Source organism: Prionailurus bengalensis, chromosome C2 (genome assembly GCF_016509475.1).
Source record: "Prionailurus bengalensis isolate Pbe53 chromosome C2, Fcat_Pben_1.1_paternal_pri, whole genome shotgun sequence".
NCBI lineage: Eukaryota > Metazoa > Chordata > Mammalia > Carnivora > Felidae > Prionailurus > Prionailurus bengalensis.
In genome coordinates, this window is record NC_057350.1 from 81132025 (window position 1) to 81154860 (window position 22836).

Consider the following 22836-nt stretch of genomic DNA (forward strand, 5'->3'; position numbering starts at 1 on the left):
TCGCCTTGGGCTGCAGAAGTTTTGGAAGTGACGAAATGTACAAAGGGAGAAAAATTCAAACCTACGATCGTGAAATCGGGGAGGGGCCTTGTTACATGTCAGAAAATTAAGGAATTCAATTTCCTCAGACACTCAGCCCAGCTAATCGCATGACTACAATAGCTAAAGAACTCAGAAGAAGGGAAAGGAGCATTTAAAAAGCACCTCCAGGGGCGCCTGGGTGGCGCAGTCGGTTAAGCGTCCGACTTCAGCCAGGTCACGATCTCGCGGTCCGTGAGTTCGAGCCCCGCGTCGGGCTCTGGGCGGATGGCTCGGAGCCTGGAGCCTGTTTCTGATTCTGTGTCTCCCTCTCTCTCTGCCCCTCCCCCGTTCATGCTCTGTCTCTCTCTGTCCCAAAAATAAATAAACGTTGAAAAAAAAAAAATTAAAAAAAAAAAAAAAAAAGCACCTCCAGTATGGTATGGTAGGCACTTTAGCTGCAATGACTAATTTATTTCTTTTAATGTTTATTTATTTTTGAGAGAGAGAGAAAGAGAGAGAGAGAGAGAGAGAGAGAGAGAGAAAGCGGGGAAGGGGCAGAGAGAGAGGGGGACAGAGGATCCAACATGGGTTCTGCACTGACAGCAGTGAGCCCAATGCGGGGCTCAAACTCAAGAACCTTAAGATCATTACCTGAGCCAAAGTCAGACACTTAACTGATGGAGCCACCCAGGCACCCCTGCAATGTCTAATTTTATCTTTACTATAACACCATGAGATAGATATTCACAGCCCCATCTGAGAAAATGAAAACACTGATGCTTAGCAAAGTTACGGGGCTTCTCCAAAGTCAACCAGTAGTCAGTGCCTGAACCAGGATTCCAACCTAGGTCTATCTGACTCTAAAAGTGTATGGTCTTTGCACTAAAAGACAGACATCTGTGTTGAAAAACAATGAAATGTCAGTGTTGACCAAACTCAGAAATCAGGGTCTCAGAAATCAGAAATCAGGGTCCCTAGAGGGACAACTTAACCCATAGACAATCACAGGAAAAAACCACCTTTGCCATCTGCAATGTCCCAGCCCTGACCAGTGTGCACTGTTTTACCCTCAGGCAGCCCCTTCACAAAAATTAGGCTTATAAGATCCACAATAACCCTGTCAGGTAAGCACAGGAAATCATATTAGCTCCATTTATAATCGAAAGAACTGATGTTATAGGAAGGAAGGGAGGGAGGGAGGGAAAAGGAAGGAAAGGGAAAGGGAAAGGGAAGGGGAAGGGAAGAGAAGGGAAGGGAAGGGAAGGAGGAAGGAAGGAAGGAAGGAAGGAAGGAAGGAAGGAAGGAAGGAAGGAAGGAAGAAGGGAGGGAGGGAAAGGGGAGGGAGGCAAAGGGAAGGGAAAGGGAAGGGGAAGGGGAAGGGGAAGGGGAAGGGGAAGGGGAGACAAGGGAAGGGAAGGAGGAAGGAAGGAAGCAGGGAGGGAGGGAGGGAATGGGAAGGGAAAGGGGAAGGAAGGAAGGAAGGAAGGAAGGAAGAAGGGAGGGGAAGGGGAGGGGAGGGCAGGGGAGGGAAGGAAGAATTTCCAAAGTTGCATGTGTGACTAGAAAGCAGTGCAGTAAGTTGGGACTTAACTCTTCTATGTATGAGTGAAATGAAACAGGAGGTAGGGAGGTAAGACCTGATTCACTATCTAGGAGCTGAGGCTTGGAAGGAGCTGGTGGTCACCTTCTGGCCATCACCTACTGTCCCAAGGTTGAGGGTCTCAAAAAAGAAGACCTCCTCCAAAAAGCCCGGCACAACAGTCCTGCCACTTTAAGACAGCCTCAGCCTTTAGGGTCATGGCCCCAGTGCACTCATCGGAAAGCTTACCTCAGGGCTCCCCAGGTCTCCTAACACCACCCTCTGTTCAGGCTCCAAGTCCAAAAACCGGCTGGAGTTTCTGGTCATGAACACAGAGTATTTCAAGACCCTTTTTCCTCTCTCCTGCTGTTCTGAAGAGACAGGGACTAAAGCAGTTCCATCTAAGCAGCCCAAACTGAAGGAAAGGAGTAGTAAAATTTTCTCCCCTGTTTCTCTGGGGAAACACACCAAGCTTTGGATTTTCCAGAGGTCTTAGCCCCTGGGCCTTTGCACTGCCATAGTCTCTCGCTTGTCCACTTGCCTGTCAACCAGAGTTACCTTTCTGCTTCTGCCCTCCCATGGAACCCCCTCGGGTTTATATCAGGTGCTAAGCAATGCTTGCCTTTCCTGCTGACCCCCTGCTAGAGGGGAACCCCTCCTGGCTCATTCCTGAAACCCCAGTGTCCCCCACAGGACCTGAAACTGACTGGGTACTCAATAAAGGCTTACTGAACTGATGGGACTAGGTCAATAAATCTTTTCTACCCCCACCAGGCTTCTAGAAGAACAGGAACAACCCACATTATCACCTACAAAGAACAAGCCAGGGGCCTCTGGGTGGCTCAGTTAGTTAAGCAGCCGACTTCTGCTCAGGTCATGATCTCGTGGTTCATGAGTTCGAGCCCCGCGTCGGGCTGTGTGCTGACAGCTCAGAACCTGGAGCCTGTTTCGGATTCTGTGTCTGTCTACCTCTCTCTGCCTCTCCTCTACTCGTTCTGTCGTTCTCTCTCTCTCTCTCTCTCTCTCTCTCTCTCTCTCACACACACACACACATAAATACATAAAACATTAAAAATTATTTTTCAATAATAAATAAAAAGAACAAGCCAACACTAAACCAACATTAAGAAAACCCCAGTCAAAGTAAGGTTCCTGCCCTGGTTTGCTCATCACTACATGCCCGGTACCAAAGGCAGGACTTGGCACAAAGAAGGTGCTCAAAAAAGGTGGGCTGAATCACAGAATAACTTCAAGTCTCCCACTTCCTATTTATAAAAACAGGCAAACCACCTATTCTCACCACTCACCGAATCGGTACAGATAATACATGAGGAAAATAGCGAAGCCGCAGTGAGACATCGAGACCGTGTGACTCCCGGCCCCATATTCTACCACCCCATTTCTTAATTAGGAATGTACCCCTTTGCTGCTCCATAGTCCAAGCTTCCAGGTCTCCTTACCTGCTCCCGGCTAATCCCCCTGGGGCTGCAGGCCCAGCAGGTCCTCAGGAACCAGCACTATTCTCCATAGGAGGAAGGTTGGCTTTATGGGGTCTGGAGGCCAAGGCTCATTTTTCTCAGGATGATCAAAACACATCTGCAAAGGCCAAAAAAGAAAAAGAAGCAAAAAAAAAAAAAAAAAAAAAAAAAAAAAAGAGGAGGTTCAGAGCTGGTTTCCAGGAGGGGCAGGGTTAAAGATTAACAAGGTGGTCAAGCACCTCTGAGAGTCTTTTGGCTCAATCCAGGAAGCCCGGAGGGCTCAAAAAAAGAAACACAAAGAGACAAGAGCCCAGTACAGGTGCTGAGCTCAGGGTTGGGAACAGCAGAGAAGTCCTGGAAACAGACCTATATTAGATAAGAACATGCTAGAAGGATAAAGCAGGCACCACAGAGCAACCTGGGAAAGAAAAGGATTGTTTAGTCACTGGTTTAGGGGTAAATAGCAATTTGGGGAGAGAAGATTCAGCTCATCCCTAAAGACACTCTAGACAGATTTTTCAAAGTTATTTCTTATCGGGGCACCTGGGTGGCTCAGTCGGTTAAGTGTCAGACTTCAGCTCCGGTCATGATCTTACAGTCTATGAGTTCGAACCCCACATCAGGTTCTGTGCTAACAATTCGGAGCCTGGAGCCTGCTTCAGATTCTGTGTCTCCCTCTCTCTCTGCCCCTCCCCTGCTCATGCCCTGTCTCTCTCTGTCTCAAAAATAAATAAAAACATTAAAAAAATATTTTTAAGTTATTTCTTATCAAAGAACACTTAGTGATATGTGAAATTTCTATCAGTATAATGCTAACTGGAAAAAATAGGTTGTAAAACTATATATAATATTCTAGTCAAATCCAAAAACATAAAAATTTTAATGTACATGTGAGAGAAAGGACTAGAAAAAAACAAAACAACACTGGATGGTAGAATAATGTTTTCAGCTTTTACAATTTTTTGTATATTCCAAAATATCTAAAATGTATATGCATTACTCTTAGAGTTGGAACAATATTCAAAAATAAATAAAATTTTAAAAAGCTACAAACAGAATTCGATATTCGAGCGTCTGACTCTTGACTTCAGCTCAGGTCATGATCTCACGGCTCATGAGTTTTTGAGCCCTGCAGCCCCACGTCAGGTTCTGTGCTGACCGGGCAGAGCCTGCTTGGGATTCTCTCTCCCTCTCCCCTCTGCCCCTTCCTCGCTCACTCTCTCTCTCTCTCAAAATAAATATATAAACTTTAAAAAAAAAGAAAGGAAATATACATATATAACACAATATTAATTAACTTAAAATATACAAGGTAATATGTAATAATATACAAAATGTATAGATAATTGTGTATGAATTTATGTAGCAACAGGGGGAAAATTCTTCAAACACTGTAACAAAAAAAAAGTGAAACAGAGAATGTTATCTGTGCATCCATCGTTGTGACTAAAAGTTACTCACGTCCAAATATCTAGGAAAAAATGTACCTGACTGAGACCTGATGAGCAACTGGTGAGCAGAGCGAAGTTCTCATCTTTCAGTCTGACTTCCTTTATTACGCTTCTTATGTTACTGGCAAAACTGTTAGGGACAACACTGAAAATACATTCCAACCTTGTGTATCAACCCCACGCACACTATTGGGCTGGCCTTGAAGCCTGTCCTGGAAGATGCAGCGTTAACAGAACTCAGAGGAAGCCAGAGTGGCCATAACTCCCTCCCTCCCTTGACCCAGGAGGAGACACCCGCCCACCTTGCAGGCCTGGGGTTCATACCGGCAGGAGGACAGCTGTGGGCGGGCCCTGGGTATGCCACACAGGGCAAAAGCGAGAGGTGCCTTGTGGTGTTCCTTGTCAAAAACTCAGGGGGCTCCTTATCAGATCAAAGAACTGGCGCCCAGGCACTCCTGGTCAAGTCCTAAAATAGCGCTGAGACCTCTTCCTCTTTTCATGTCATGTATGTTTCCTTTGTGGCATAAGAGTTTGTAATTACGCATTATCTGATTACCAGCTGCCTCCTCTGCTAACAATGTAAACTCCTTAAGTAGGAGCCTTCTCAGACTTCTTCACTACGATCTTCAGTGCCTGGATGAGTGCCTGGCACCTGGTAAGCACTCGATAATTATTTGTTGAATGAGTGAAAGATTACCAGGCCTTCAGAGGCCTATGCTTCCCTCAGGCCACACTGATGGAAAAGGTTCTTTCTCGGCACCCTCATGAGGAACACTGAGGGTAGCCCCCTGCCCTCTAGGTGACGCCTCTTGCCTATGAGTGCTGATTCGCTGCCAACCCCCCCCCACCCCCACAAGCTGCTAGACCATGTGACTTGTTTGAATTCAGGGCACAAATAGTTAATGCAAATCTTCCTGTCCCTATCGATTGCACCTGTTCAGAACAACTCACCCTCCTAGGGTGTAACAACCACTCCCTGCCCGATTTCCAAAAACCAAGTAGCTGAAACAAAAGTGGCCCAATTGTTGATGTCCATCTACCATAGGTGAGGAGAGTCTTCCGAAAGTAGTCACTGCTGCTCGTAAGGCTGCAGTGGTGGTGAACTTCACCCAGCTGCAGGAATTAGAATCCTCAATTCTCTGGGTGAGAAACTTTGGCCATCAGCTACCATTTATTTGGTACTAGCTGTGTGCTCAGCACGCAGGGGTTGAGGTTAAGAGCTCTGGGATTACACAGATTGGGGGCAAGAGTCCAAACTCTCTCACCAGTTACATGACCTCTGGCAAGCTACTCAACCCTCTAAGACTCAGCTTCTTTATCTGTAAAATGGGAGTAATAATAAAAGACCCTATCTCATAGGATTGTTTAAATAATCAAGTAAGGTGATACACCCATAGGGATTACAATAGGCTTGTGACAAAGACCATAGGCATCACTTCATTTACTCCTCACCATCCCCTCCGGTGCACCCCATGGTTGTCCCAGATTACACATGGGTAAGCTGAAATAGGGAAGAGGAGTAGTTTTCTCAGAGTAACTCAATTATGGCATTCCAAATGCCCTGTGCTCTTGCACCCTTTGTTGCCCTGCAAGTAAATTTCCTTCTGATGAAACGTCTTTTCCTCCCCTGTTCACACGGGGCCACACCCACTCAGTCCCCCACCATCCCCTGCACCAGCTTATGTGTCCCTGGACTCTGAAGACTTTCTTGACTCCCCCCCCCCCCGCCCCCCAGAGATCCATACAACTCCACTGTGCCTGTTCTGGCTCTCATCAGACTACGTGACATTTAGCTGTTTGCAGGTCTGTCCCACCCAGACGGAGAATTCCTTCATCTAGCCAGGTTCGGAACCGTAAGTGGGACGTGCTCAGTTGTGTCTGAATGAAAGAGCGAAGCTAGCTCTGACACCACCCCTCCCCATTCCCCATGCCCTTCAACGATCAGATCCACACTCATCCTCGCACCCGTCCGTCACCTTCAGTTGCTAGAACCCCCTTTGCAGCACTGTCGCTGCAGAAGCTTATTTTGTCTGTGGGATACACAGAGTGAGAGGGAATTCACCACCTCCTGGGGGGCGCATATAGCTTTGTGAACAGCTCTGCCCCTTCGAAGGTCCTTTAAAATGAAGAGAAATCAGCTCCCCCATAAAAATAAACTAGGGGGTTAAGCTCTGCTTTTTGGAACCACAAAGATTCAGAATGAGAACCACATTGACATGTGGAGCCTGTGCTCAGTGCTGAGAACTTCACGTGCACCAGCTCATTTCATCCTCACACAACTCCATGCAGACCACACCACCTGCTACCGGCATCGGTGAAGTCATTTCCCCTCCACCGGGACACTCTTCTTCACCCCTTGAATATTTTTGCAGCTGGCTCACTGTAATTCTCCCCACGCTGTTTCTGTCCTGACTCGTGGTGATATCAACATCCACCTACAGAATGGTTCTAGTCCCTGGTCTCTCAGTGAACCTCTTCTATTCCAGTGATTGTGCCTTTAGCCACTCACCCCCAAGGTCATATCTCCGATCTTATCATTTTCATAAAAGACTCCACAGTCTTGATTTTCAGGACCACCACCCCCACACACCATTCCTATCTTCGTAGCTTTGTCCAACTAGTTCTGACCTCCAACTGTCTTCTGTGGTTCCTCCTATGACCTTCTCATGGTCTCGCACTTCCTTCACAGCCCCACTTCCCTTCCTTCCCAGATTAAACTCCACAGTCACTCATTAAATTGAGCTCCTCCATCACACAATATTGGATAAACCCCAATCCTGGTTAAAGCCAACTCTCTGTGCCCCTCCACACCTGCAAGCATACAGCTGCATATGTAAAGAAAATCAAAAAACGATACTTAGTGGAGTTTGCCTCAAGTTCATGATCATAAACTGCCGGTAGCTGCTTTAGGCTTCCTAGTAATCACATGCTACTTTTCTAGTCAATTCACCTGCCACTTGCCTAGAGGACTATGTGACTTCATCCCCATGAAAAGTCCCCTCATCTTCCCCTTTCCTTGGTGAACGTGCTACTTACTCATAGAGAGAAAAGAAGCTACCAGAATCGAATCACCACATGTGCACCTCTGTACCACAGCTATTCACCTTACCTGCATTTATGTCCAAATGATGTCTTGTTACTATGGATGCACCCAACACTTGCCGTACCCAACATTTGCTCCACTAGAACTCATATTTATTTTTTAAAATATTTTTTAACGTTGATTCATTTTTGAGAGACAGAGCGCAAGGGGTGGGCGGGAGGGGTGGGGGAGTGGCGAGAGCAGAGAGAGAGGGTGACATAGAATCCAAAGCAGGCTCTGGGCTCTGAGCCATCAGCATAGAGCCCGATGCGGGGCTCGAACCCACGAACCACGAGATCATGACCTGAGCCAAAGTCAGACGCTTAACCAACTGAGCCACCCAGGCGCCCCAATGTGCCACTAGAACTTACATACTCTTCTCTGCCTAAGGATATTCTATATAATCTCCCCTTTTTCTTCTGCGTCATATGTATCCCTCTCTCAAAGATGATGCTTATCAGCACATAGACATGCTATTGTTTCTCCTATCTTAAACAAACATACAAACCCCTCTTGGTTGATGTGAGGCAACATGAAACACACAGCACCACCTACGAAAAACTCTCATCCAAAATGTTTCACCTGTATATAATCAAGCCTTTACATGTAATTCCAGTTTTGAGAAAACACGGGCGAAAGAACAAGTTAAATGACACCACAGACAGAAGCCAGAAAGCAGGGCATTCTACAGAACTGAACTAGTTTCATCAACAGGTCAATGGGCATGGAAAACAAACGGCTTAAAAGGCAAAAATGCCATATGCAATATGCAGACTTTGCTTGAATTTTGATTTGAACAAAATACCACCAGGGACAAATGGGGTCCCATTATCAAATGGGGATATCTGAATATAGATCTGGTATTAAATGATATTAAGAAATCATTGTTGGGGTGCCTGGGTGGCTGAGCCAGTTAAGCGTCTGACTTCAGCTCAGGTGGTGATCTCATGGTTCGGTTCATGAGTTTGCACCCTGCATCGGGCTCCCTGCTGTCCGTGCAGAACCCACCTCAGATCCTCTGTCTCCCTCTCTCTCTGTCCTTTCCCCTCTCGTACTCTTACACTGTCTCTCTCAAAAATAAATTAAACTTTTTTTTTTTAAAAAAGAAATCATTGGGGGCGCCTGGGTGGCACAGTCGGTTAAGCGTCCGACTTCGGCTCAGGTCTCGATCTCACGGTCCGTGAGTTCGAGCCCCGCGTCGGGCTCCGGGCTGATGGCTCAGAGCCTGGAGCCTGTTTCCAATTCTGTGTCTCCCTCTCTCTCTGCCCCTCCCCTGTTCATGCTCTGTCTCTCTCTGTCCCAAAAATAAAAAAAAAAAAAAAAAAAAAAAGAGTCTCTTATGCTTTGGCTCTCTCTCACTCTAACCTCTCTCTTTAAAAAAAAAAAAAAAAAAAAAAGAAATCATTGTTAATTCTGTTAGGTATGATTATATATGTGGTTTTTTTAAAAACAGTCAGTCCCATGCATGTGAAGTAGAGACGAAATCTACTTTACAACACTTCAGCCACAAAACAGATGAAGCAAATATGAAAAACACGTAATGTCATTTTTTCAAGTGTGTTCAAACTAGGCTAGGTCAGAAATAAGAGAGACTTGCAGACTCTTCTTGGACAATATCGTTGGGTGGGAGTGGGCAGAGTTTAAGCTCGAACAAAAAAAAGCACGGGAGACAATTTTTTCTGTTTTGCTGAAGGAATTCGCTGAAAAAGACACATGACTTTACAACGGTCACACATTTCGCCGCGGCGTACCTTCTACATTATAATCGCCATTTCCCTGTCCCTCCTGCGTAACTTCTTGACCTCATTTCACCTTCCAGCTGCTGCCCTCTTTCCTTCGCAGTAAAACTCCTTGAAAGAACGTTGTACACTCACGGTTTCTAATTTTCCTCTTCCCATCCTCACTTGAACCCACCCCAGCAGGCCTCCGCCATCTCCAGGAAACGGCTCTTGTCTACGTCACCAAAGACCTCCGTGACCTCCATGCTGCTAAGTAAATGGCCAGTGCTCAGTTTGCACCGTGTTTGGCTCCTCAGCAGTATTTTGAGAAGTTGGTCATTTCCTGCTTCTGGCTTCCAAAACCTACACACTCTCCTGGTTTTCCTCCACCTTACTGGTCATTCCTCCGTAAATCTCCGTTGCTAGTTCCTCCTCATCTCCCCCATCTCTGCACACAGAAGTGCCCCTGGGTTCTGCACTTGGCATTGGCAACACTCATTGTCTGCTTGTTGTGAGCACCTTGTGGTCGGGTCTATCCCTCCTCTACCCATTTTGCACTCAATCCATGCTTGCTGACATGCACCAGAATGAGATCAGAAAACAGGTTATGTCAGTGAGTTTCTGTGAAAAGGAAGTCCTTAAGAATTGAAAACACACCAACAAAACAGCAGGGTCAGGATGGGGGTGTAGAATAAAATACTATACTCACTTGACTATTTCCCTATCACCTATTACCAGTGAGGGGAGGCAGCACTGCCCAGAGCACTGATGGTCAGACTTCGAGCATATCACAATTATCGATAACTGGGGCGCCTGGGTGGCTCAGTCGGTTAAGTGTCTGACTTCAGCTCAGGTCATGATCTCACATCCTGTGAGTTCGAGCCCTGCATCGGCTCTGTGCTGACAGCGCAGAGCCTGGAGCCTGCTTCGGATTCTGTGTCTCCCTCTTCCTCTGCCCCTTCCCTGTTCATGCTCTATCTCTGTCTCTCTGTTTCTCTGTCACTCAAAAATGAATAAACATTAAAAAAAAAAAAACTATCAAATTACTTATTGAAATGCAGATTCCTGAGTTCTCCCTCAGTCATTCTGATCCAAGTGGTCTGGGATGGGGGCTCAGAGATGGGCATTTAGCAAGCACCCGTGTGATTCTGACACAAGTGGTCCCACCCACACATCATGTTCTGAGAAAAGGGCAGCTGAGGGCACCATGACTCAAAGTGAGATCCGCAGTTAAGGCTAGTCTGAGAACGCTTTCTCAAGATCTGGGATGGATTCTAGGATAGGAATCTAATATAATCAACTTTTATACTAATTCGAAGGAGTAATTTTATGCCTATTGATCCTAACAATAACTTTAAGAGTATTCCAAAAATTCCTCTTCATTGCATTTTAGAAGCTATTGATGTGGGAGAGGTTGGCGGGAAAGAAAAGGATTCTTCACAGATGGTGCGAGATGCCCTGGCTTGGGAGAAAGGGTTCACGCTCTGTCATCTCAAAAGCCCAGATTCAAATCCTGACCTTTCTACCTGTCAGTTATATGAGGTTAGACCAGTCCATCAGCTTCTAATAAGCCTGTGTCTTCATCTGTAGAGGATGGATAATAATACTTTAAAAATTCACCCCTGCAGGGTTATAGCGACAACTTAATGATAGACTTCAATCGCTTTGTTCCAGCTAATAATTGTTGAGCTTTTTCACCACGTGCTGAGTACTCTACACAAGGGCCAAGCTCCTGTAATTCAGCAAGCTCATTTAATTCCTGAAGAACAGTCCCTGAGGCAGGTACCGCTCTCAGCAGCTTCCACAGTCCCCGGAGAGGTGGTCCAGGCTGCTGACTCATTCCCAGCCCCTGGCCACCGAGCTCTATTAGTGGGAGCCAGCAGAGGTCACAAAGTTAATAGTTGTGTCAAAATATTTCTGACAAGTCACAAATCTGCTCAAGCTAGAAACATATTAAGCCACAGGAAACCAACTTGCAGTTAGTAAATCTGCAAAGCGAGTGAAAGGAAGCCTCCAGAAAGATTCACAGGGGGGTCTGAGTAGCTGTGCTTTTGCAAGTGTTTACCTGAGGGCCAGAGCAGCTGCGGAGGAGTTCGTGGTGGGGAGGGGGAAATCCTGCCCGGATCAAAGCCCCGGAGATAAAGGGGCTTTCACTCCTGCTTGCCCCAAATGTTCCAGACCCAGGCTGCAAAAAGTGTGTCTTCATGGAGATAAGATCTTTTCCCAGCCAGGCAGGCACTAATGGAGAAGGAACACCTGAGGACATTTCCCTGAGGTTTTTCCAAAAGCATGAGAACAGAGCTTTGTGGGCGGGTATTGAGTCCCCACCACAGACAGGTTGCCCTGTGGTTTCTGACCAGAGCCAGTCACCCTGAACGGGTAAGGAGAGCTCTGAACTCAGGATTCATGGAGCCACGGCAAAGGGAAATCACTGGCCTTTTGCTACTGTCTTCAACCTTGCGCCTTTCAACGGTGGATGTATATTTGTAGAAATGTTTGCCTTCCCATTTGACAGGTGCCAGGCTGAAAGGGGGCACGTCACACCCCTTCAGCTCCCTCTCCCTATGATGCCCACTGCCCAGGACAAGCAATCAAAGCCCCAGCCCCAGCAGGCATCTTGCCCCATCTTACCACACTGAGAACCACCGTGCACTCCACTCCATCCGAACTGAGCCAAGGAAGGAGCAAAAGGGCCTATAAGGAGGGTTAAATAAATACTGCACGCCTCCTAAGCGACAGGTCCACCCCTTTTTCCTCCACACTTCAACCCACACCCAACAGAGAAGCAGAGAGAAAAGAAAATGGGCCTACCTCCTCCTCAGGAAATGGAACTGTTTCATCTCCCCTTAATAGTTAAAAAAGAAGTAAGTTTATATCACAGAAGTCTCTACACCTACAAAAAGGTATAGGGAGTAACACAATGAACCTGTTTTCAGAGCCCAGCTCCAAGGATTACCAACATTTTGCCAACTTCGTGTTATCTCTTTCCCCCTTTTTTTCCTCTGGAGAAATTTAAAGCAAATGCCAGCTCCCCTATCTTCTCCATTGGGGTTCCATAAGAAAATTAAGCCCTGATGTCCTACGTATGACATCCATTTACGTAATGAGTTAACTTACCTCCCTGGCATCCAGGATGGTGTCAGCTATGTGCCATCTTTGGGAGAAGTGGGACCACAGGCCCTCGAATAATTTTCCATGGAGCTTAATTCTCTATAACTCACACACACACACACACACACACACACACACACACACGCACGCATGCACCGGGTCTGTGAGAGGATATGTGAGGATATATATAAAACCCCGATCCCATTATCACTTAATATCCAATCCACTTTCAAATGTTTCCCAGTTCTCTCAAAAGTGTCTTTTACACTAAATTCCTTAAATGAGGATCCAAACGAGGTGGGCACATTTTGTTTCGATGATCTACCACTCTCAACTCCTTTTAATGTGAAATCGCTCCCCACTCCCTGATTTTTCCTTTTCAGGACATATATTTGTGGAAGAAACTAAGTCATTTGTCCCAGGAATGTGCCTAGAACGGAATCCTGCGGAGGACCTCCTTGCGGTATTGTTTAACTTACTCCTCTTTGTTCTGTGTTTCCTTCCTGTAAACGGAGTGTTGGATTTCAAGGCCTGTTGGAATTCAGTGGTTTCAAGTTGAATGGTTCTCCCAAGTTGTTTATATGTAGGAGGGCCTAAGTCCTGGTTGCCTGGGGGAGTGCAGGGTGAGGGACACGGGGAGAGGCCTGAGCTCCCCCACTTTGCAGAAGTTCCAGAGTTAGTGAGAACATCATACACAAATGTTTACAGTTATACTGTGATCCAGCCAGCGACACGGCAATGCAGACACCAGCCAGAAACCCCACGCTCCCCAGAATGTGCCTTCCAGTGAGGGGATAAGTGAAGAGTAAAACAAAGCAAATACGTACGTCATGTTTTGGAAGTGGATAACCACTGTGCAGAAAGTTAATGCAGGGGACCACAGGGTGTATGGGAGAAGGATGGAGATCACTGTTCAACTGGATGGTCCAGTGTTCAACTGGATGGTGAGAAAGCCTCACTGAGAACACGGCGCTGGTGCAGACAGACTGGAGGGAGGTGAAAGGAGGGGGTCATGCAGATGTCTGAAGGAAGGGGATTTCAGGTGGACGGAACAGCAAAAATCCCTGGGCAGGGGCAGGCCTGACCTGTTTCAAGAACAACACGGAGGCCAGAAACAGAGCAGAGCGAGAAGGGGAGCAGAAGATGAGGTCGGGAGCATAGGAGCCAGATCACCTAGGGCCTTAGACAGGTGTAGGATTCCAGCTTACATTCTGAGTAAGACTTGGCTGACCTATGTTTGCAAGGGATCATTTGGGCTGCTGAACTGAGAAGCAAATGTGGTAGGCAGCAGCCTGAAGGAGGTTAAAAAGAAGAAGAAGAAGAAAAAGAAGAAGAAGAAGAAGACTTTTCAAGAGCCCATTGCAACAACCCAGGTGCAAACGGCCCATGAACCACTTACTCTTTACTGGGTGCTAGCAATTTAGAGATATAACCAAATGTGATCCTCTTTTAGAAACAAAAAGGAAGTTCTGAGAGAGTTGAAGCCATTTGCTCAAGATGCCATTGTCAGTGGTCAAACTAGATTATTCTAACTGCCCAAACTGCTCTGCTGTCCAACAGATGTCTCTCAGGACCCTTTAAAGAGCTCCTAAGAGCCTGGCTGCTTTACCAGGTCAACTACTGGTGCTGGTCACCATCCTGGACCCTCTGGTGACACCTCTTTACTCTGCCCTGATCTCCACTCCTTAACCCCTCAGTGTGCAAACCTCACCCTCATCTGTACCTTAGAACCTGAACTTTCTGTCCCTAGAGACCTTGACCCCCTACAACCCCCAGAGGGTACTTCAGCCAGCCACAATACCTCCAAGAAGCAGTCCATGTGTCCCGGCTTCCAGAAACCTTCACCACAATGGGCGCCCCCACACCACTTTTTTTTTTTTTGAGAGAGAGAGAGAGAGAGAGAACGAGTTGGGGAGGGGCAGAGAGAGTGGGAGAAAGGGGATCCAAAGCAAGCTCCGTGCTGACAGCAGAGAAGCAGGCTCCGTGCTGAGGGCAGAGAGCCCGATGCGGGGCTCAAACTCACAACCATGAGTTCATTACCTGAGCCGGAGTCAGACGTTCAACCAACTGAGCCACCCAGGTGCCCCGAGGGCTCCCCTTTCTTGCTTTGTGCCAACTGTGCTGCCACTTAATCCTGTAATGACTCCTCTCCCTGCTTCTCATGTCAAGGATGGCTGGCTGCCCACCGACATCGGGATCCTGCTGCCATTCAGAGTTGTTGAAAGTGGCGGCCCACCCAGGGGTTCCATTTTCCAGCAAGCGCACATGCACACACATACACACTCTGCCCCAAGGTGGGACAGGTGGCCTACGAAATGGGATCAAAAATAACAGGTGCCTCTGCTAGGCCAAGATGACTAGGAAGTGTAGCTAGCATCACCCTAACAGAGCTTCTTGGTAGAGACCTCCCGCATCCTTATTCCTACTCCTCTGGGAGCATCAGCAGATTCCCTGCAGTAGATTCTTCCATCATCCCAGGACTTCCCTGAGCACAGTGGATTAACAGAAGCTCTCCTCAATGTATTAAAAGCCAGAGGTTCCTGAGTCCTCCATACCAAGTACCTTTCCGATTTGTTTCCCCCTGCTGTGATTCCCTGATGTGAAGGACAAAGGCAAAAGAAATGCAGACACAATTAAATTTCCTTATAACCTGCAGCCCACTGACAACTACTTGAGGCAGGCAGAGGATGCTTTCCTCCAGGAACTCCCGACTGTTTTAATGTTAATGCTCTTGTAGAGGCAAAAAACAACCTTAGCTTGACAGTAGCTAGGCCCCAGGATCCTGTAAGGCTTCTGTAACATAGGAAAATCCTTCTGGAAACTTCCTTGGTTTCTACTGGCCCCCAACTTAAAAGTACATAATCACTTGCTCCTCAAAATCCCACTGCAGGTCTTTCTGCCCAAGGGTCCTATCCCCATGCTTTAATTAAACCACCAAAAAAAACGTCTCAAGATTTCTTTCTTGACCATCCGCTCCCGGTCATCAAATCACATCAATCCCCAGGTTTTAAAAGATGCTATCAGCCACATTTAATTAAGAATGTGGGCTCTTACTTGTCAAATGAACAAAGATATTGCTGCCGGTAAGAGGTTCTGTTCAGCATGAGGTTACCATTGTTATCACAATCAGTTGGTAAAATTTCAGCGTGATACAAAGAAATGGATGATTTCTTTGCCCTGGACAGGTTTGTTTTGTTTTGTTTTGTTTTGAATAAATGTGCTTCTGCCATCTGGCTTTTTGAAATCCTCCAAGAGTCTCGTGGGCAAGGAATGCTGGTTTGTGTGGCCTGAAACTTACCCCAATAAACTCATGACTTTCTGATCCCAGCTGGCCTCCTGAAAAACAGGTTTTATTGGTTGGCTAGATATGCAGGGTACTTAAAAAAAACTACCCACAACTGCCCTCAACTAGGCAGAATTAAGTCATTCTATGCTTATCTGGAAGAATCTGGCCCCCAAGTGCTTAAAAGTCAGGAGCCCAGCAATGTAAAACCAGATTTTTATTGACTGCCAGATCAGATACAGGTCTCTCACCCATCATCTCAGTGCTCAGCAGCTGAAGGCAGGCAGCCATTACATCAGAAAGACACCCTGCTCTGGGACAGAACAGAACTGTCACAACTGAGCACAGTAACTAGGTGGCCCAGAATTCTCACTGAAGAGCAAAAGGGGACCAGATGGCAACAACGCACGAGGGAAAGAGTTCTACTGAAAGACCAAAGATGAAGAATTTTCTCTTAAATCCTGATACCGAGGGTCTGATGACCCACATCTGTCTCTTCGAGCCCCAGTTTAACTGTCTTTAGTGAGAACAATGATGTCTGCTAATGTTGTCTTAAACATGACGGTCACCAGGAACTCCTCGGCTGGAGATCGTGCCAGGGGCTGTTTATTATTCCCTTCCATTTTGGCTTTACCCAACCAGACAGGAGAATGGCAGGGCCAGAGTTGTTGACATTCCCTGGAGCCCAGAGTCACTGAAGGGAGCTGCTGTTCTTAGAGGCAGCCACCAAGGTAATGAAATGTTTACCTCTCTCACCTTGGCAAATTGATCTCTTTCCTAGGACCAGCCCAAGGCCAACTGGGCCACCATACAAAGAGAAAAGGGAAGAGAATGTAGAGGAACGAGGGTTTGATCAAGTCTGTCCTCAGGGTATACCCTACCCCTAGTCCCACAGCCATAAGGGTCAGTGTAGGTGAAAGGAACCACGCAGGTACTACTTTTCCATATCACCTGGGCATTAACATCACCTAGGATGCATCTAAAAATATGGATGGCAGGGGTGCCTGGGTGGCTCAGTCGGTTGAGCATCCAACTTCAGCTCAGGTCATGATCCCATGGCTCGTGAGTTTGAGCCCCACATCAGGGTCTGTGCTGATAGCTCAGAGCCTGGAGCCTGCTTTGGATTCTGTGTCTCCTTCCCTCCCTGCCCCTCCCCCGCTCACACACTTGCGCATGCGCGGGCACGTGCTCTCTCCCTCTCAAAAATAAATAAACAAAAAAATTAATAAAAATACAGATGTCCAATACTGTCCTTAGTAGATTCTGATCTAATTGGTCTAGACCAATAGAGGCCTAGAGGAATATGGACGTTCACAGGAGGGTGGGCTCAGGCAGAGTGGGAGGAAGCCATGTAGTTCAGGCTAAGTGTGACGGTGGGGGATGAGCCAAAAACCATGGCCTCAAGCGTGTGCAATCCCTGCTTAGCAGAGGCTCCTCCACAACCCGAGGAGTCTGCTGTCCCTTCATGGCCCAGAGTTACTGAGAAGGGGGCGGGGCTTCAGTCCAGGGTTTTGGGAATCTCAGGCCAATCTGTTGTCACTTCTGGGCTCCCCACCCCAACGGGAAATGTGAACAATTCAGGTCTGTCCTGAGGTCAGAGGCGGGGAGTCACGACTACCAGAGAGAGTGCTAATTGCCCTGGCATCAAGGTGTGTGTTTCTTTCACCTTCTCTCCTCCCAGCTGTGAACCTGACTTAGGTCACCAGATCACACAGGTAGCAATGTGGCTAAAGTATAATCTAATGGGCAAAGGAGTGTGCTCCATTCTGGGCAATCACAGACAAGGGCTCACACTCAACTTCTACTCCTCGCGAATGGTCATTTTCTCCTAGAGGGGAAGGGCTGGTATTCTGGAGTTTTCTACATTCACTTCCCTCCCCACCACACATACACAGAGACCACTTTATAGCTGCACCTATTTGGTGTTTAATGGAGCAAGCAGACGGTGGACAGTTTGGATATTTTTCTTTCGGGGCCAGATCCATAAATCTCAGCCCTAATTAATCTCACCCCCAAACCTCCCTACTTGGTCATTCCCTCCCCTTCATTTCCGGGATCCAAGAGCATGCCCATAACCAGCCCATCTCCATAGAGGAAGCTTCCCAGACTCTCCAGGCTGGAGCCCTCGCCGTGTAGACTCCCACCACACTCTCGACCTAGGTGAATGCTCTCTTACAGGCATTCCAGGTGCTGGGAGTGAGGGGCGGGGGGGGGAGGGGGGGGGGGGGGAGGGAGCTGCTAATCTTATTCTCCTTCTAATCAGAGATAGGGCTCTATGGGGATTCTGCTGCTTCAGTACCGCTAAGCACAAGGCATACAAACAGTACTCAGTATCCGGACCAGGACTCACCGCCCGGGCTTGTAAATGCATTATGTTGAGGGTGGAAGGTGGTTAATTTTTACATAAGAAAATGATTTCAGACTTGAACCAAAATCACCAGTGAACACGAAGCAACTACTGGGCGTGCCTCCCTATACAGAGAGAGAGGAAGACAGAGAAGTCACCATGACTGCTTTTGGTGGCTCCCTATGTGCCAGGCACTGTGCTAAACCTGCACGTAGAACCGTTCATTCAGCCCCAACGGCCACCCTCCGAGGTTGGCGCGGTTATCGTTTCCATTTCGCAGAGAGGGAAGCTGATTTTTCAAGAAGCGGAAAGGCTTTGACTGATAAATGGCACTGCCAAAACGACAATCCAGGACTGTCTGAATGCAAAGGCCATGCTCTCAGTACCTCTTCGCCAGTGACCATCTCCTTGGACCTGTGATTCAGCCACAGCCGTGCCCGCCTAACCCCAGAAGCAAATGGTTTCAGTTAATAAGGAAACCAGCAGTATTGAGTTCTAAGCCCAGGGCACGCTTAGGATGCCACACACACTTTATATGTCGAACTGGATCTTTCAGCAGCCCTGGATGGCTGCTGTTCTCACAGTTGACCTTTGGCATTTACAGGGTCAACATTTGAAATTTTGACTATTAGAGAACAACCCCATGGTCCTAGACATAAAGCAGGCAGATTTTGCTCATGAACGAATATGAAGTATGTGCAGCAGAAAGTTGGCAGGGGCCAGTCCCTTAGTATGTGAAAGGGCTCATCCCCGGGCCATGACCCAGTGCACAGGGGGCTCTCTGCCCCCCATGCACTAGGAAGTGATGCAGATAACTGCCTGTGAACTACAGATCCCACAGAAATAAGATTGCTAGTCCGTGTTAAGCAAAGTTTATACTCGATGATGAATTTCTGCTAACAGATTTATAAATGCCCACAGCTCTATATTCACGAAATCAATCAGAGACAAAAATCACTTAAATGGTTCAGTTATGCACGACCGCATGTACGGGGGGAGCCTCTGTGCCCTGGTAGCACGTGCACGAGTCCTCATCTTAAAATTCTCAAAGATCAAGGGTACCTGGGTGGCTCAGTCAGTTAAGCGTCCAACTTCAGCTCAGGTCATGATTTCACAGTTTGTGAGTTCAAGCCCTGCGTCAGGCTCTGTGCTGACAGCTCAGAGCCTGGATCCTACTTCAGATTCAGTGTCTCCCTCTCTCTCTGCCCCTCCCCTGCTCATACTCTGTGTCTCTCTCTCCCTCAAAAATAAATATTAAAAAAAAAAAAAAAGAATTCTCAAAAGTCTCAAGAGAACACTTTCATGAATGTTGAGCCTCCTGATCCAACTTTTTATAGACGAGGAACATGAGGCTTGGGGGAGTCCTGTAACCTGCCTGGGAAAGTCTGGCCCTGAAGCCAGTGAGCTTTCCCCCCTCAAGCCCAATAGCAAGTCAGCAAAAGATTGTCAAATCCTGCATGCTGACCCAACCAAGGAATGTGACTTAAGAGGATGGAAAAGAAAGAAGCACCATGGAAGGAAGACAGCTGCCCCCCGGGCCGCCACAGTCCCTCCCACCCCCAACCAGTGCTGGCCTAGGAATGGCTGTGAACTTACCTTTTGACCACATCCATTCGGATCAATCAGTTCAACCAAGATGGAGGTAACTCTGGGCTCAGGCCCGGTAACAGTAGGCCCAGAGGTAACGGCCATGCCGCTGCTCTCAAGATGCTAACAGTCTCAAGTACCGTGAGAAATCAGACAAGTGCCCAAATACCTAATGCACTATTTACTCTGTCTGTTTCCACACCCCTCCCCAGCCCAGAACGTGAGCGCCTGAACCAGCGAGTTACCTCGATGCTCCCAGAGACAAGGTCAGGGCCTGTGGCTCAGCTTCATGTGCCAAATAAGTGAGCGTTTTCTTCTTGCAAACAAGGTGTTCAAGAATCTTAGCCCAGGAGTAGGAGCCCACATCCAGCCCGGGATCAAAGCCTTCATGGACGGGGAAGACCTGGAGGACAGGAGAGAAACAGCACAGAGGTGGGCAAAGGGCAGGGCACCAGGGCACAGAGAGAGGTTCAGGTCAGCCCAAGCAGGGGCCCAAAGCTGAGCAGCGGGAGGTGACACTGAAAGGGAGTCTCGGGCCTCACCCCGCGGCACCATGAGTAGCCTGGGTCTGGCGATGATCGGACACGTAGTGGAGAGCAGATAAAAAGCTTCAGAGGAAAGCAAAGAACCAGCGGGAACTGCGCAAGGTCAGCAGGAGTGGGGGTGGCGGGGTGGGTGCCATGGCTTACAACACCCCCTCCACTCCCTGAAGGTAAGCAGCCAACAAACGAGTACCAGCAGCTGCTCCTCCACCATCTACTTCGTGCCACGTGTGGGGCCAAGCAGCTGCCGAATCTTCACCATAACCCCACCATCAGGCAAGTAATTGCTGAACCCGTGAACTGAGGCTCAGAGAGGTTACAGGACTTGCCCACAATCAACCTACTGTTAAGAGGCACAGCCAGGATCTCAACGCAGATTTGACTCAAGGCCCAGAGGCCAGGAAAACCCTGGGTGCAGCTTCCTGCGTGGGGCAGAACGAGGAGCAAGCCTGAGGCGAGGAAGACGTTCAGACTAGGCCCAGTCTGCAAGGGTGGTGCGAAACTTCACGGGAACCCAGCTTTGCAGCCAGACGAATCCAGACTTGGATCCCCGCTTCATTACTCATCCCTGTGATCCCAGGCAAATGAGATACGAGTACTCAGGGTCTCAGTTTCCTCCTTTGCAAAATGTGTGCAGAACCACCTACGTGACGGGACTGCTGTGAGGGTTAGAAGTAAGGAGCCTGAGTGCCTGGCATGGGGCAGGTGCTTACGACACGGTGACTGGTAAACTTGGACCTGGCTTAGCTGCTATGGGTGGGGGAAGTCCTCATTTCTGAGAGGAGATGAATTTTCTGGGAGTGTCATGAGTCAATATTTCTCTTTGGCTACGTACAGGACCTTGATGTTCATCTCAACAAAACTGACGTCTGCTGCTTTCGGTGTTAACCCTTTCAGACACTGCTCCCCAGTCAAGAGAATCAGAATTTGGGACCCTCGATGAAGTGAGAGCCCAGGGGATGGTAGAGGGAAGGCTGGACTCCTGGAAAAGTCTGAAACCGGGTCCCAGTCGAGAGGTCCCTAGCTGTCCACCCAAATCACCATGTGTCCTTGCAAGTCACTTATCCCCTGGGGCCTCTGTTTCCTCACAAGAAAAGGAGCTTCCAAGCTATGCAAAGTGACACTATTGTCATTTTCAATTTCTCCAAGACAGTGGTGTAACTTCATCACCTCTGCAACGCCATGGAAGTACAGCTCGTGGGTAGAGGACCTTCCCATTTCAGAGAGAAAAAAAGAAACACTGTTGAAGGAACACCTACTTAAGACACTGAAGATTTCTTCTATTCAAGGGTCATTCTTATGAATTGAGGTGACTTGTGTTAGAAGAATCATGTCTCTGTGATTATCAGCATGAGAGCGTAAACCTGTTCAATTCCCTCAAGAGCTGGTACCCCCAGAGCCCCTGCAGACGCAGGGGCAGGGGAGGGCTCTCTTCTCACCTCCAAGGAGCGGAGGGAGGGCTCACAGCCTGCACAGGAAAGGCCGGTACACCCAAATTCTCACAAGAAAGCCTACTACTGCCTTTTCTCTGGATTTTCCCTCAATTTAGAGAATAGTCCAAACTCACTCCCCTTCCCAGCCTCACCCTTAGGTCTCTTGCCGCTACAACGTGACCTGAGAAGAAAACAGGAAGTCAGTGAAGTGGTCCCAGGACAAAAAAACAGGGTAGGCAGAGAGGTCTGAGGTCCAGGCACCCAATGTTGATTTCTTTGCTCAGTCAACTGCACCTGTGCTCTGAGCTGCATGTTGTAGGGTTTTCTGGCCTTCTTGCTTGGTGTTGAAATAACCTCAAGGGTACTCGCCACCCCCACCTCCCACCAATCAAAAGCAGTAAAAAGAGAAAAAATACTCTGGGTTCTCTCTTGGTCTGTGAACAAACAGGTTATTTAGAGCCACAGCCCTCTTTTTTAAAAAATATTTATTTTGAGAGAGAGAGAGAGAGAGAGAGAGAGAGAGAGCGAGAGAGAGCATGCACATGCATGGGCACAAGCAGGGGAGGGGCAGAGAGAGAGGGAGAGAAAATCCCAAGCAGGCTCCACACTCAGTGTGGAGCCCAATGCAGGGTTCAATCCCATGAATCGTGAGACCGTGACCTGAGCCAAAATCAAGAGTTGGACGCTCAACCAACTGAGCCACCCGGGCACTCCCTGTCCCTTTTTATATTGAGTAAATTTGGAGTGTATCCTGGACTTTTGAATAATATATTATGAGACGCTGAATCCTGCTAAAATTCTCTAGGGAAGAAAAAACGTTGATATTTTTCTTTATTTATTTAACAGACAACTAACCCACTTAGGTTCAGATTGAAAGTTCTGTCTCATCTCTTGCGACTGATCGCTTCAATGCCAGTTTGGTTTTCAAAGCCTTCACTGGGCTAATTGGGTCTGCCTGTCACGTAGGCAACTCTGGGTTTATCTGGGACCTGGTTGGTGTTACTGTTATAGTTAAGCTCTCAAAACCTTTGCTGTGCCTCTTTGGGTCTATTCCATGCACACACACCTTGCAGCATGCCCATGACTTAGATCAGTCCATGTGCAGAGTCAGTGGGAGCCCTTTTTCCAGTTCTCTCCTCTCAGGGATTTCCTCACACCCTCTGGTGGCTCCATTGCTGGGATCCTCTGGCTGGAAAGATGGGGC

The 22836-nt window shown here is 47.8% G+C and overlaps 1 protein-coding gene across 5 annotated transcripts in view; it reads right to left on the reverse strand.

Moving 5' to 3' along the window:
• ST6GAL1 (ST6 beta-galactoside alpha-2,6-sialyltransferase 1) overlaps positions 1–22836 on the reverse strand; it is a 120530-nt gene that overhangs the window by 31275 nt on the left and 66419 nt on the right. For 3 of the 5 annotated variants that reach the window (XM_043594633.1, XM_043594632.1, XM_043594636.1), the window contains 2 exons: positions 19903–20060; positions 3061–3196 (listed from right to left, as the gene is read on the reverse strand). The gene's annotated coding sequence lies outside the window, so the exon portion shown is untranslated. Of the gene's footprint in view, positions 1–3060; positions 3197–11960; positions 12022–19902; positions 20061–22836 lie in introns of those variants that run through there. The other 2 variants (XM_043594635.1, XM_043594634.1) reach the window with 2 other exon arrangements.